At 49.8% G+C, this 15817-nt stretch overlaps 1 protein-coding gene and 1 non-coding gene across 7 annotated transcripts in view; both read right to left on the bottom strand.

Moving 5' to 3' along the window:
* The window catches only part of LARGE1 (LARGE xylosyl- and glucuronyltransferase 1), a 524421-nt gene that overhangs the window by 333080 nt on the left and 175524 nt on the right, over positions 1-15817 (bottom strand). The gene's annotated exons all lie outside the window — the stretch shown is intronic.
* Positions 8100-8236, bottom strand: LOC132021043 (small nucleolar RNA SNORA76). Its single transcript, XR_009405221.1, has one exon. It is a non-coding gene; the product is annotated as a small nucleolar RNA SNORA76 (small nucleolar RNA).

The raw sequence follows: 15817 nt of genomic DNA, 5'->3' as shown, positions 1-15817 counted from the left end.
ATCCCAGCGTCCTGGGATCGAGTCCCACGTCGGGCTCCTTGCTCAGCGGGGAGCCTGCTTCTCCTTCTGCCTCTGCCTGCCTCTCTGCCTGCCTGTGCTCATTCTCTCTGACAAATAAATAAATAAAATCTTAAAAAAAAAAAAAGATTTTATTTATTTGACAGAGTGAGATCACAAGTAGGCAGAGAAGCAGGTGGGGATGGGGGGGAAGCAGGCTCCCCACTAAACAGAGAGCCCGATGCGGGGCTCGATCCCAGGACCCTGGGATCATGACCTGAGCCAAAAGCAGAGGCTTTAACCGAATGAGCCACACAGGTGCCCCATAAGAGACATTTTCTAAGCTCCTTTACCCCTACTAGCTCCTGTCCAGTTCCTGGACGCTCACTGTGAAACTGAGGTTCTACCATGCACACAGAACCCGGGGAGACTGGAAAGGCAGGACATCAGGAGAGGGGGCAGCTCTCCTACTGCTTCTACTCTTTTCTGGCAAGCCTCAGCAAGCTATGTTCATTTCTTTCCAAGGCATCTGAAGTTCGATCCTGGATCCAGTCCTGACTGTCACGAATATCAAGAAAACACAGCACCCGGACTCCTGACCCGGATCCCAGCACACAGGGTGTGGTCTTCAAGGGGCAGCGGTCTCAGCGGCTGCTTAACCACAGTCTCCCTGGTGGTCTGCTTCTGTGTGTCGTGGAGAACTGCTACTCACGGCTCGGCTTAGAGCCTGTGCCTGCAGCTTCTTCTGGAATTCTGTGCACAATAATGGCCACAGACACTTTTCTGTTTAAACTCGTGTATTCTTGCTTATAACCGAACTCTAATAGGTAGAGTCCCATGGCTAATTACTGGCAGAGCTGGGATCAAAACCCTGATCTCTGTCCTTTCTTCTAGAGAGTGCCGCCAGAGTCTCTCTCTGGCGCTGTGTTCTTCAAAGAAGAAAGAGTTGAAAGTCCATATTCTATTTTGAGAACATGCCCTGGGAATGAAATGTTTGTATTGCTTTCCCATGGTCTCCTCTGCCCACCTTCCCACCCGTGCAGCCACCTCCACCTGGGCGGGTCAGACCTCTGCTCAAGAACCAGAGGCCACGGGCACTTTCCCGGCCACACAACTGTGCCAATGAGGACCATGTTCTTCTGCTGCGGAACAGCCACTTGCCACTGGAGCTCAATCAATCAAGACGTTTGTTTCTTGAAGGATGAAATTCACTTCAGGAAAAAGACAGAGGTGTAATCCACGATGGTCTCTCACATTCACCTGCATGTGGACAAACTCCAGACCTGGAGCCCAAAGATCTAGAAATTTCAGCTCAGCCACATCCCCACATGGTGTTTATCGAACCGTTTCAAGCTGCCACTGCTCCAACACAGCGGGTTTCCTTGCTGTGTTCAACATACATTTGGTCTCTGTCCCTAGTTCCTGGCACACAGTTCTAAAAATCCCTTGGACTTTCTTATTATCCCAGAGTGTCCTGTGTTTGCTAATGAGATGGCCGGTGGCCGGGGACCCTAGGTGGCTTCAGGATGGGTCCTGGTCACCAGAAAGAACAAGGCACAATGAGATGGTTAGCATTTTCAGCCCCAGTCCATGCCCAAACTCCAGGGAAAGAAGAGGGGCTGGAGACTGAATGAAGCCCCAGTGGTCAATGATTTCATCAATCAGGCTGATGTAATGAAGCCTCCATAAAACCCCCTCAGTGACGGGGTTCTGACACCTTCTGGGTTGATGAACACACGCAGGTCCTGGGAAGGCAGCATGCCAGGGAAGGGCGCACGCGAAACCTCCGCCCCCTCCGTACCTTGCCTTATGCATTGCTTACATTTGGGCTCTTTCAAAATAAAACAGCTAAGTAAAGCACTCTCTTGAGTTCCAGAGTGGGCTGCGGGAACCTCTGAATTTACAGCTGGTTGGTCAAGTAGAGGTAGCAACCTGGGTCTTATGACTAGAGTATGAAGTAGGAACCATCTTATGGGGTAAAGCCCTTAACCTGTGTGATCTGTACTAACTCTGGACAGTTAGTGTCAAAATGGAATTGTAAGATATCCAGTTGTTATCTGCAGATGGACAACCGGTGGGGGAAAAACAAAAACAAAAACACAAAACTCCAAGCATCTGGGGTCAGAAGTGTTGTAGAAAAGTGTTGTAGAAGTTGTCATTTCCCATTCCCAAATAAGACAAACACACTCCTGCCACAGGATCTTTGCACTTGTAATTCCCTTTGGGTCAAATCTTTATCCTTTCAATATCTGTATGGTGTGTACCTTCACCTCACTCTAGCATCTACTCAAAAAGGCCTCCCTAACACCCAGCATACCCCGACTTACTTTTCTTACAGGACTTCAGTAATTCAACCCTACAGATATACTTCTTGACTATTCCCCTGGAAAATTTTCCACTTCAGGATCCCCGGTACCTATAATGGTGGCTAGCACAGAGTAAGAGCTCAATAAATGGCTGGAGAATGAATGAATGTCTGTTTGCATGTTTAATGGGGACCCAAGGTCCTCATCTCTAAAACAGGTCACGGAGCTAATCTTGGACAACTGTCATAAATACTAACAGACCAGTTATGTGAAAAGCTGTGACTGTGAAAACATGTGCCTAGACTGTGGTGCTCATTTAAAAAAAAAACAAAACATTTTTTTTTAATTGAGTCTAAGACCAAGCAGTTTTCACATTCTAACATCTTTTTTTTTTTTTTTAAGTTTATTTATTTATTTGACAGAGTTCAAAAGCAGGCAGAGAGAGAGGAAGGGAAGCAGGCTCCCTGCTGAGCAGAGAGCCTGATGCGGGTCTCAATCCCAGGACGCTGAGATCATGACCTGAGCCAAAGGCAGAGGCTTTAACCCACTGAGCCACCCAGGCACCCCAACATTGTAACATCTCTGACATCAAGAAGCTTCCAGCAGAAACAGGACCACAGGGAAGTAGTAACATGACTGCCCCTTTGAGCACATTCTCAGAACTTGCAGAATGGGTGTCTTTGGCTTCAGTAAAAATCCTGGAGGCGGAGGAAGAGGGCAGTCTTTCAACCCCATGAACCAAATGGTGGTGGGAAGGGGCAGGAGGAGGTGGAGAATCAGATGTGTGCTAGCAACATTCCCGAAAGAGAAGCCAGGAGGAGGCTAGCTCCACAGAGCTCCAAAGTGGGCTCGGGTGTCTTCTCTGGGGAATTCTTAGGGAAATGGGATGCTCACAGCGGATGAGGAAGAGGATACAATATAGCAAAACGGAGATGGCAAGGACAGGGAGGCGAGGAAGCCTTCTGAAGAGTGAGACTCCAACGTAAAGAAGCTTTAGGAATACCAGAACCGACATATTTGCCAAGACTTTGCTTTATATGTAAGCATAGCAAGAAAATATGATAAAAACCCATCTAATGAGGCCTAAAAGGGCCCTTTCAATAAGCACAAAAGAATGATTCAGCAGGATAAGAAAGCATTGTATCGCAGTTTAATTAAAAGCCCTTTTTAATTTCTTGGCTTTATATAAAGTAACAGTGCCTCTTACAGTTGGCAGCATCTAGGTATTTAGAGGAAACAGAATTTGCCTGGAAAAAAAACTGGGGAACAAGACTCCAAAGCACCCCTGGTCCCAAATATTTCTCTGTTGGTTTATCCCTTGACTTATTTTCTCTGTATTCCATCCTGAAGTCTGCTCTCAGGCCTGATTTATGGCACAGGTTACCCTGGGGGGAAGCAGCAGATCTGCGTGTTTGCCAAGGACAGTGGTTCTCGAAGGGCTGTCCCGGGCCCAGCAGCTTCAGTGTCCTCTGGGAACTTGGTAGAAATGCACATTCTTAGCAGCCCCCTGCCACCGCCCTAAAGACCTATTAAATCAGAAGTGAGGTACGGGGTTGTTATAATACACCCTCCAGCTGATTCTGATTCATACTAGAGTTTGAAAAGCACTGCTCTCAGAAAAACACCCAGCGCCATCAGCTTGAACACTCAAGCTTAACTACTCATGCAAGTTGAACTAAAATGTCCTAGGAATTCATGGTGTACCAGGCTCTGTGCCGCGAGCTGAATGTGCCTCACATTCTAAAGAAGTACACATGCCAATGACTAAGTAAAACACAAAACGGAATGAAGAGGACAGCTGACGGAGGTGCTGATGCCATGCTCTGTTCAGGGGAGGAGGAGAAATTCTGATTCGAGAGCCCTGGTGGGCTTCTCGGAGGTGGTGGCAGTGGAACGGAATCTTGTAGGAGAAGATGGTTTGGGACAGGTTTTCTATGACAGAGGAGAACGACCCGCATCCTGAGGAACCGGGAGAAGAAGATTCAGAGTCTGTGAGCATAAGGGGCCATCACTCACACACTCTCTAAGAGCCTGGTTACTTCAACGGTCCCCCCATTGCTCTAGTCTTACCACGGATGCTCCTTGGGGCAAGGACTGCCCTGTTGCCACCCCAGGTCCGTTCTTCCTTTCCTGCTTAGGAACAGAACCCTGCTCACATTCAGGGGAGCAAAGCAGCCAGAGACAACACGACATATCATGGCCTCTGCAGCAGCCAAGCCTGGCTATGGGACCTCAGGAAGGCCACTTACAGGCAGTTTGCCGGTGGCGACCTGCGCCTATTCTGGCAGCCTCATCCCTGCTTCTTCTTGGCTGCTGGCCTGTGTTGAGGGCACTGATGCTCTAGCGCCATACTGGACGCTGAGATGGAAACTACTGCTGAGAACACCTGAAACAGAGTATTCTGAGAATGACACCACTCAACCACCACACCAACCTACCGCCAACATCCCAACTGCTTGGATGTGGGGGAGAAATCAACTTCCGTCTGGTTTAAGTCCCTGCTCCTGGGGACTGCTGTCACCCGCGGTGGCACCTCGCTGTCCCTGACTCACCACTATTTCCATCAGCCTCCTCTTCATCTGCGACACTCCACAGTCCTTCTCCTTTACTGAACACCTTTGTCCCGAGCCCCCATGTTCCTCTCCATCTGCTGCCATTCTTCCGGAGAACACTATGACAGAGCCATCCGACCTTTCAGCCTAATGGCATGGGGCTGGGGGAGGGGGGGCTCATTTCCAAGCATCTTCATCCACACACCCCCCCCCCCCACCGCAGACCCGCGGCCCCCTCCACACCATCCCCGCTCAGTACGGTCCAGGTACCCAGCATGGCTGGGGAGCCGGTCGGAGGAGCAGACTCTCCAGCGCCCCCCCCCCAGGCCTGCAGACCAGGAGATGTGAAGGACCACGACAGCGGGGGAGACACTACTGTCGACATTCCCTCCTCTCCTCCGGACCACAGAGCGAGGAAATCCATCCTCCAGCTACACCTGTCTGTCCTTCCAGATTTCACCGAGTCATCCTTTCCGAACAACTTGAAGAGCGACCCATGCTACCCTGAACTGCTTGCTTACTCGCTCTTCCCTGAACAAAATAATTACTTTCACACGTCCCTGCGTTTGTTTTCGTTATTCCCTGCGCCTGGAATGCCCTTCCAAATCCCAGAAAACCCGCCGATCTCCCCCTCGCCTTTGGGGGCACTGCCAACTTAAATGCGACCTCCAGACCACGAGCATTTTAGGGAGAAGGAACTGTTCTGGGCCTTCTCAGCCCGCTCTGGAGCCCACATTACTTATTAGAGCATGACCTTGAACGTGGAAGGCAACTTCTCTGTGCCTCAGTTTCTTCCCCTGTAAAGCTCAGTTCCAAGAAGCCAAGAAGGACATTAAAATTAATGTACCTGAAACAATGCTTGGCACATAGTAACCATTTAATAAGCACCAGACACTAATTCTTCACACCAAGACCTAGTGCGGGAGCAGACACACTGTGGGCACTCTGTATACATTTACAGACTCGAATGTGCAGTTTCTGGGTTGGCTTCTGTGCCTTAATTCTTCCTGGGCTCATGAGTCCACCCCACCCACTCTTCTCCACAGCCCAGCGAAAAGCCGGAATCCAGCCCCCAACAGGGACATTATTTAGATGAAAGAACATTTTCCGCAGCCATCCCAGTCCTCAGAGCCTCGCCAAGAAATAGAAAAGAAAAGCAATATAAATGTTAATAGGAAATTGTCTATTCGCTTTTACGGAGGCTAATCTACTGCAGCCCAACAAAGAGGGAATTAGACAGCTGAAGGGACAGGAAAACATGGGACCTTGACACACTGAGACCCAGGGGACTGCAGCTCCCAAGAGGAAATGCATTCCAGGCCCACGGGACTGTAGAAATCAGGAGAGAGGGCTTCTGCTCTGGAGGGCTCCACAGTGGGTAGCCTGGTTCCTGCCCCAGACCCCCTTTCTGGGCATCCATCATCTTGTGCCTATGAAGTGCAGCTACTGGCCCACACAATACGGAGAGCAAGGCGATGATAGTGCTGTCCCTGTTCCCAAGGACTACCCGGACAGGCAGACAAATGAACCTACATGATCAGACAGTGTGGCGATGCTACTGAGGGCACAGGCTCAAGGTTTAGGCAAGCAGAGAGGCACATTACCAGATCAAGACGGCAAGAGACAGCGGAGGTCAGCTCCCAGAGCAGACCTGAGGACTGGGTTCTGAAGCAGGGATGGGGATTAGCCTCACAAAGGCAGCAGGAAAAGGTGTCCCAGGCAGCCAGAATACTGGGTAGAGAGCGACCAAGGAACTGTACTGAGTTAAGCTAAAGAACGGTGCCCCAAAGATGCCTAGGGCTAATTCCGAGGCTGCCCATGAATGTTACATCATGAGTCCAAAGAGATTCTGCAGGTATGATTAAAGAATTTGGAGACAGGGAGATTATTCTGGATGATCTGCGTAGGCCCCACACAATCACAAGGTCTTTAGGAGACATGCAGGAGCTATAGGCATCAGAGGATGAGTCTGTGCAACCTGGAGGCAGAGAATGGAGGGACACACTTTGCAGATGGAGGAACGGGTCACAAGCCAAGGAATGCAGGCAACCACTGGAAGCCGAGCAAAAGCAAAGCAACGACTGTCCCCTCGGAGCCCCCGGAAGGAACCAGCCCTGTGACACCCTGACTTCAGCCCAGAGGGATGGATGTTTGACTTCTGACCTCCGGGAACAGGAAAGAACACCTCTGCATTGTTTGAAACCACAAAGTTCATGGTGATTCCTTGGAGGAGCAATGGGAAATGAACACACATATGCCGTCTGACGGGCATCTTCACAAATGCTAAAGGAAAGTGATGGGAAAAAATGGAACTGAGGAAGGGGGCAGCCATGGGCCAAACCACGAAAGGATCTGTGCACCAGGCTGAGTTTCCATTTTATCCTCAATGTGGAGCTGCTGCTAAAGGATATTAAGCAGAGGGATGATATAATAAGATCGTCCATGCGAAAGCACTGAATCGTCACATTTTCTGATCTTAAATCTCAGGAATTACCACATGTCTAATTCTCCATTTTATTGACTCATTTCTTTTATCATGGACTGTAATGACATTATGAAAAGGAGGAATAACCTACTGGAATATGTAACTCTATCACTAACCGCCCCCCTCCATGCCACTCTAAGGTTCTGGAAGGCGCATCTGTACTGGGAGGGCAGCGATCGGGTAGGAGCGTGTGGGTGCAGACAGCCGGACAGGACCGCGTTGAGGGTTTCCCCTCCCAAATCCTGGATGGAAGACTGCGGTGTGCCTGAAAAACTCCCGTTTGGATGCTCTCTCCCCACCAGGAAGGGGAGAGGCAACCAATGTGCATAGAGTGCTCACTTAGGGCCAAAAGCTTTGTGAACATTTCCTTTGCTGAGATCCCTCCCCCACAATGATCATCTGAGAAAGGACTATTACTACCCTCCTGGGCCGCACTCTTAAGTTGGGGGCAGCGAGGGGGTGGGGGGTGGGGGGGGTGGGGCAGAGCACTGATTCTCCAGTGACTGAGGGCCATTCCTTGGGCTCCGCTGTCACAAGGCACAGGGCCCATCAGAGAATGCCAGGCAGAGGAGACACCCCACCTCCCCATATGCTCCCCAAATCTCCACAAGTCTCTGTCTGCACACGGAAAGGCTTCGGATATAAAATTCTGGCTAGCCTCCAGGTTCTGTGCCCTGGCCCCCACTCACCCCCCAGCGTGTAGCACAGCCTGAGCCCACGTTCAGCTCTTCAGGGCCTCTGCCAGCTGTGCCCCTTACTGAATGTCACTCGCCGCCAAAGGGATTGCTTAGGTGGCCTCTAAGCAGCCCCGGATCTGAACAAGCTGGGTTTGCTCTGGCACTGCCACCACCCCCAGAGGCCATGGGCCAGGCCCTGCGGAGGTTCCAAGGCAGTGCCTTGGCTCCCTGACTCTGCCTGAGAAGGGTGCTCAGCAGACTGTGGAACGGATTTCAAAAATCCCTACCCCTCCCTGGGCATCAGTTAAAATAGTGGTTCCTCACCTTCGCCACGGGGACCTCCCCTGAGTTGAAAGCCCAGCGCTCTCTCCATGCGTCCGACCTTCTCCAGGACTGTAGGGGGCGCTCTGGGGGGGGGGCATTGAAACCCTGCAAAGGGCGGACAACATCGGGCACAACATTGAGCACGTGCAGAGTTTGCAATCCCAAGCTATTTTCGCACGGCTGGGAACCGCTCTGACAGGCTCCACTCTTCCCTGCTCCCCCTTTTCTTTTAGGATCTATATTTGGGGACAGTACATTCCTAAGAATAGAATCCCTGAGTTAAAGGGTAAAAGCACAATTTATAGTTCCTATGGTGAACTCGCTGCTTACTCTCCAGAAAGAACGCTGCTGGCGTTGCCAACAATTCAATCCACCAGCCACGGATGGAGGCCTGACTGCAATCCGGCTCCCTGCCCGCCACCTCCCCTTCCCTGCCCCTGTTTCGATAGCACACCGTGCTCTGATCGCCCCATTTGGTTGACGACAAGAGTGAGGTCGTGTCAACTAAAGCAACCTGCCCCAACAGGCTATTACCATCTGGAGTTATTTTGAGACAGGGCGGGGAGAAGATTCTAAGTCCCCGAACTCCCCAGTTCCGCTGCATCTGATGAATTATTCAGATCTCGGAGTTATCCCACACAGCTACAACAGCTTTCACTTTCTGAGATAACCACAGACCAGGGACTAGACTGCGTACTGCTTTGTTACGTAAACCAGCACATCCTCCCAAGCCCGCCGTCAGTGAGCCAATCGCAATTTGAGCAAGGCGTGGGTCTGCCCAGTCCACAGATGAAAGCAATGGAGCTCGGGGAAGCAACTTCCCTCCACAGATGATAAACTTATCCATCAATAAACGGATCGGCACAGGGGCTGTCTCCGAAGCCGAAGCATGGCACTGGAAGGCTAGGCTGCCGCGAACGGTTACCAAGACCGGGTGGGTGGCGAGGAAGGTTTCCAAAGATGGTGGTGAGAAAAATCAGCATTCCATTTCGGTTCATCTTTCCTGGCTGTGCCGCTGGCTGTGTAGTTTGATGAGTGCGCTGTTTATTCCGGTGCCATTCCGACTAGCTGCATACAAATACATGTCCTTCTCTTCTGAGGGCTGCTTCCCATTACACGAACAATGAGCACGAGGACCAGCCTGCACAGGCCTCTAGTGGACCAACTCCCCCACGCCCCCGAACCTACCTCTCATTAGAGCCTGGGAGAGAACAGGAAGGACTTCTCCCAGGGGGAGCCTGTGCAGTGGGGATGGAGCAGAAAGCAGTTCCTAGAAAGCAGAAGGAGCTCCCTTTTAAGGGCAAGAGCATCATAATGGGAAAGAAGCCGCAGGTTCGAGACCCAGCTCTGCCAGTAACTCAATGTGCAATCTGGGGCAAGTCAGTCTTGGCCTCGTAAAGACTAATTATAAGACAAATAACTTGATGTAATTTCAGACTCTCCTCTGGAGGCGGCAGCAAGATTCTAGTAAAAATGGACTGAATCGCTTTACAGAGAAGAAAAGATGGAGCAAACCAAGACCAGATAGCTGGATCCCAGATCGCTTGCACAACTAACCCACTATCTTATACTCCCTTTGCCTCAAAACGCACAGACAGAAACCCATGGGTTGGCCCTTTTCTGCCCTAAAGCAGCAACCAACACAGACTCTTTCAGATCCCACACAGCTGACATCACGGTCGCAGGTCGGAGGCAGCCTGAAAAAAAAGAAATCATTACGTCCATCTTCAAGTGAGAATGCTATCATCGCGGGAGACCCGGAACGGACCCTGGAGACCTATTCCAGCTGAAGAATGTTACGACTGATAAAGAAATGGGAAGGAGAAAAGGAATCCCCACCCTAGTTTCCCTTTCTCACTGGCCTGCCACGAGAAGGATGGGTCTTTTTCCTTGTCATCTTGCCAGTTGCTAAAGGGAGACCTCCCAGGACTGCACCCCCCCTTGGCACAACCAGCCCGACTGTGTTTACGAAGCGCCCATCAGGGAAATACAGGAAATGCCCAGGTGCATACACAAGGCATCCAAGCCACGTATAACAAAATCCATCAAGTCAAGTTTGGCTTTGCCAGAGAAGCTCTTTCCATTGTCGCTGAGAAAGTCTCCAGGTGTCAACAGCTGGAAATCGTTCTGGGGCTCCTCTTTGGGGGCTTTACGGCTACGTTTGCAGCACACAACCAAGATCATCCAAACAAGCAAGACTCTGGGTACGTTAGGCATCATCCCCCCTCCCCTTTCTCCGATGGCTCTGGTTTCCCAGCCAGCCTTCCTCTGCTCCCTGTTCTTTGGAATCAAAGGAACTTTAAAAAAAAAAAAAAAAAAAAAAAGGAAAAGAAAAGAAAAAAGAAAAATCAAGCTGCTGTGGGGGGCGGGGGAGTGTCAATTTGTGAATTCCCTTCTTGGCCCTGTCTACCTGCAAAGATACAGAAAAATCTAGAAGTAAAAGAAGAGGATTGTTGTTTCCCTTTTTAGTTTCCAGATGGAGCTGCCTCCCACAGGCTACCCACACACCCGAGTGGTTGATGTCACTATTGTGATTCTGGTAGTACCGTGCGGGCCCTGGGGCGGGCACCCCCCTAAAAAATCCACAAGAGTTAGCACATCTGAGGAAGCCAGAGACAGAAACGAGGGAGCCGGTGGGTACCTGGCTTTGGAGAGGTCCACAGAGCCACCGGGTGGAGGCCAGCGAGTGGACATGCACACCCACACGCCCGCTGGACTGAACCTTAGGTGTCGAGAGGCAGACGTACCAGAACAGGCCGAGGGCGGTACAGGCCCCATACAGCCCCATGGGACCCTCGCAAAAAACCCCTTTGGCCATCTCCTGGGATGAAACACTCAGAATTCATCAAGGTCCCCCGTGGTCTGGAGAAGCCCGGTGCTGCGGTGTGACAGTCCCCCACACATGGAAGAGAGTGGCCAGCACCCGGCGGAGCTGCTTTCTGAATAAGAATGTCATCATCGGGACTGTGCCCCGGGCACTGGGTCTACCTACAGAGGTGGTGGTGGTGGTGGTGGTGGTGGTGGTGGTGGTGGTGGTGGGAAGATGTACCCGGAGACCTGTCTGGCGACTCTGACCGGAACCACTTCCGCTCGGTCCACTCAGGATTCCTGCCATGGGCCGCACCCCGAAGCTAGACATTATATGCCTTCTTGACTCCCAGTGCCTGCTTTCAGGGGACTGTCCCTGCACAAAGTTACTCGTGCTGCCGTAACAAAGCACTCCAGACCAGAGAGCTTAATTAAGCACAGAAGTGGAGGCCCTCACAGTTCTGGAAGCCGGGGTCCCAACCTAGGTGCCAATAGAGTTGGTTTCTTTTTGGTCGTCTCTCCTGGTCTTGCAGTGGGCCCTCATGTGTGTCTGAGTCCTTCTAATCTCCTCTGCCTATAAGCGCCCCGGGAATGCTGGATTAGGGCCTTGCAGGTGATCTCATTTTACCTCATTTACCTCTATAAAGACCTCCTCTCCAAGTACAGTCACAGTCTGAGGGACTGGGTACGGAGGCCTTAAGCCGATGCATTTCGAAAGGAACAAAATCAACCCATAACAGTCATTACCATCTTTATACCTCTGAGGAACAGGACATACACAAGAAGGTGAAGTAGCTCACCAGAGGGCCACAGGGCCAAACAGAGTGAGCACGGGGACTTGTACCTAAGATCTAACTTTATCTCAAGTAGTCATTCGCATTGAGCATGCCAAGACAGCTCAAGGATTATAACGGTTTTGTTGTTGGTTGTTGAGCCAGTAACTGCCTATCATCATGACTCATTTTCCTTGATTTAGGGTTGTCTAGACACCAGAGTTGTGCAGAGCCATTCTCCATTGTAATGCGCCAATTTTAAAAAAACCTTCATTACAAGCCATTCGACTGGAGGATCACAACTCTCAGGTGCCCCCGTGACTGATGCATATTCTCCAAATTGGATTTCTTGCTTCCGAAGAGCCTTTTGATGGTGCCTTGTGGAAAACCTTGCACATAGTGGTTTCCTGGTCAATATTTGCTGAATGCATGAAAGTATGTACGAATGGACAGAGTGCTCAAGGTAACATCGAAAGACCCTTCCCGGTTTTCATTTAGTTCCACGATTTTGTTCTAGGAAGTAACACCCCGGGACAGCTGCTTGACGGCTCAGGATTACATGAGACCCAAAACCATATCTTTCTTCTCTGAAGTGTATCTTCCTCCTCCCCAGCCAGCAGGTCAGGGCAGCAGCACCCATGGAAACAATGCAGTGATAAGCTGCCATTGCAGATAATGGCTTTGGTCCAGGCACAGAATGATGGAAAACCCCAAGATCAATTAAACTTTGCCCTTAGAATTAATCCCAGCACCACTCTGAATACTTTCTTCTCTTGCCAAACACTTGATAGGTAAGAAAAAGGACAACTTCACCATTAGCATCTGACACTACCATCCCTGTTTCCTATCTGGAGAAAGACGTTGTCATTCAATCAATGTCTACTGGAGTCGCTCTATGAGCAAAGAACTACCATGGGCAGTTTCCCAAGAAGCAGGAGACAACAGCTCATGACAGAAGGTGTTGAAAAGAATTCAAGAAGGTAAAAAAAAAAAAAAAAGAAAAAAGAAAATTAGAAGAATATGGAAGAACACTGGGTGTTATACACAAACAATGAATCACGGAACAAACATCAAAAACTAATGATGTACTGTATGGTGGCTACCATACCAATAAAAAAAAGAATATGGAATAATGCAATATAAATTGTATTAAGATGTGTTAAGCCTTTGAGGAATACCCAGGGAACAAGTGTAAGGCTAGGATTTTATTTTATTTTTTTTTTTAAGATTTTATTTATTAATTTGACAGAGAGAAATCACAAGTAGACGGAGAGGCAGCCAGAGAGAGAGAGAGAGGGAAGCAGGCTCTCCGCTGAGCAGAGAGCCCGATGCGGGACTCGATCCCAGGACTCTGAGATCATGACCTGAGCCGAAGGCAGCGGCTTAACCCACTGAGCCACCCAGGCGCCCCAAGGCTAGGATTTTAAAGAATAAAAGATTCTCAGAAGAAAAGAGACAGTAAATCAAAGCATCAATGGGAGACTAAAACGGTCTCTTTTTACCCCTACAGAATGGCTAGTTCTGGATCCAGTGAGGACCATGGACATGAACTGTCTGGGTATTGAGCAAGCTAGGAGGAACTATAGCAAAAATCGCAGGCCCAGGAACTGTACCATGTGCTGATTTGACTCTAGGGAGTTTTAATCATACCCATTACCCTAGTCAATAACCTTATGGGGTGAAGAACAAGAAGGCAGATAATGGGGCACCTGGGAGGGAGGCCTGAGTAGTTAGGTGTGCAACTCTTGATTTGGGATCAGGTCATGATCTGAGGGTTGTGGGACTGAGCCCTGCATTGGGCTCTGTGCTCAGCGGGCTGCCTGCTTGCCCCTCTCCCTCTGCTCCTCTCCCTCCTCTCTAATAAATAAAAATAAAATCTTAGGGGGAAATAAAATCTTAGGGGGTTAGCATCTTAGCAGATGCTAACTTGGTTGGAAAGCCAAGAAACCTGGACGCCAAGCCAACCAGTGGACATGACTAGTGCTGCACCAGTAAGGATGCTTCCTCAGTTGGAGATCGGGCCCTTCCCTGAATGTCCAAGCAGTCTTGAGGCAGGCGGGGTCAGATGGGTCCTGGGACCAGAGGCCCTCAAGAGGTGAGCAACACAAGTGGGGACTGTTCACGGAGACCAGGGGCCCAGTGGCTATGAGCATCTTAGAATGACAGTCTAGCCACTGGACAGCTAGATGAGCCACACACTCCACTCCACTGTCAATGGGAAATTATCAGGAAATCTTAGTTCAGCTCCAAGTGTGGTCAAGACACAGAAAGGGACAAGTAGAGAACCAGAGGGACCCAAGAGTGATTAGAGCCACAGCAGTTGTGAGAAAAGGATGGAGAGAGGGAGGGAGACACACACACACACACACACACACACACACACACTGTAGGTATCATACATCCTACTGAGGCCAGTAAGAAAAGCTACGAACATACTCAGTCTTAAAAAAAAAAAAAAAAGTAGAAGCAACAACAGGGGGAGAAAGAGCCAGTAACCTTGGCCCCTGCATTCCTCACCAGCCTCCACCAAAGTCAGGTTTAAATTATGTTCCTATGGCACCAACTGTACCACTTCCAGGAATTTTCCCTGCATGGCAGGTGTGCCCACAGATGGTCCATCTTTAGTATCTACAGTGCTGATGACTGCTACTCGTTTGCAGCCACTGAAACTGCCTTATCCCTGTGGCTAATTTGTTTTGTTTGTCCTCAAAATCTCCCCTTTATGAACCTCTTCATCTGGAGAGCAAAATCACATCACTTGAGGGCTCAGATTTGCTAAGAAGCTCAAAGCTTCATTTCACATCTATTTTCTTATAATTAATCAGTGTTATTTAAAAAGGAGGAGAGGGATAGATATATCTACAGACCAGGGAAAACGGATACAGCTTGGAGAACGATTATATATAATAGTCCCAGAAGGTTTAGCTGTTCAGATGATCATTAAAGAAATGGATGAACTTGGTTTTTAAAAAGGTTTCAGCTCCCCCTCCTTTCCCTGAATCAGATAAAGAGAAAGGAGAGGGCTAGGTCCACTTCCTTCTGGAACCACATTAAAACGTATCCTCAAACGGCCCTTCACAGAGAGTCGCCCCACCCCTGCCATGCCTCCAGTATATGAAGGCAGGGCACCTCCCGCGCCCCGTTGTTGGAAGCACATCAGTTACCATTTGGGGTCCATTCCTAATGTGGTTTCTAATTATTTGGTTTTTTAAAGATGTATTTATTTGAGAGAGCAAGCAAGCATGTGCGTGAGGGAGGGGCAGAGGGAGAAGGAGGGAATCCTTTAAGCAGACGCCCTGCTGAACATGGAGCCAAGGACACGGGGCTTGGTCCCAGGACCCCGAGATCATGACTTGGACCAAAACCAAGACCCAGATGCTTAAACGATGGAGCCACCCAGGCAGCCCCTCACTGGTTTATTTTTAAACACACCAGCCAGCACACGGGGCTGGAGACAGCAAACCAGGCTGACTTTGTATTAATCTGATGGTCCTTCGTTATCTAGGTGATGATTTTGTTTTAGGGGGATTTTTTTTTCCCCCTCCATGTATAAATTCCTGAAGTCACGAACTAGTAAACCCATGAGTCTGTTTTCTCTTCCTTTGTGATATTCAGCCTTGAAAAACGACCCCCCCCCCCCGCTGGTGATGATGAACCCGATCTACTCGCACGATGGTCTAGGCAACTAGGGAACTGGCTCCTGTCTTTCCACTAAGTGGGCTACGACAGCTTAAAGTTCCTACTATCCGACCACCATGGTGATGGACAGGCTGGAAATGAAGAATCGCCCTTGCCTGGAAACAATTCGAGTTGTCAGCTCCATGCACCCTTGGGCATACCCTTTACCTCGCCAAGCCCGGAGCCTCACTGGGAAACAGGGGAAAAGAATTAAACC

This window comes from Mustela nigripes, chromosome 6, assembly GCF_022355385.1.
Source record: "Mustela nigripes isolate SB6536 chromosome 6, MUSNIG.SB6536, whole genome shotgun sequence".
Taxonomy (NCBI): domain Eukaryota; kingdom Metazoa; phylum Chordata; class Mammalia; order Carnivora; family Mustelidae; genus Mustela; species Mustela nigripes.
Note: the sequence above shows the minus strand (reverse complement) of the source record. Positions and strands in the feature narration are given on the sequence as shown.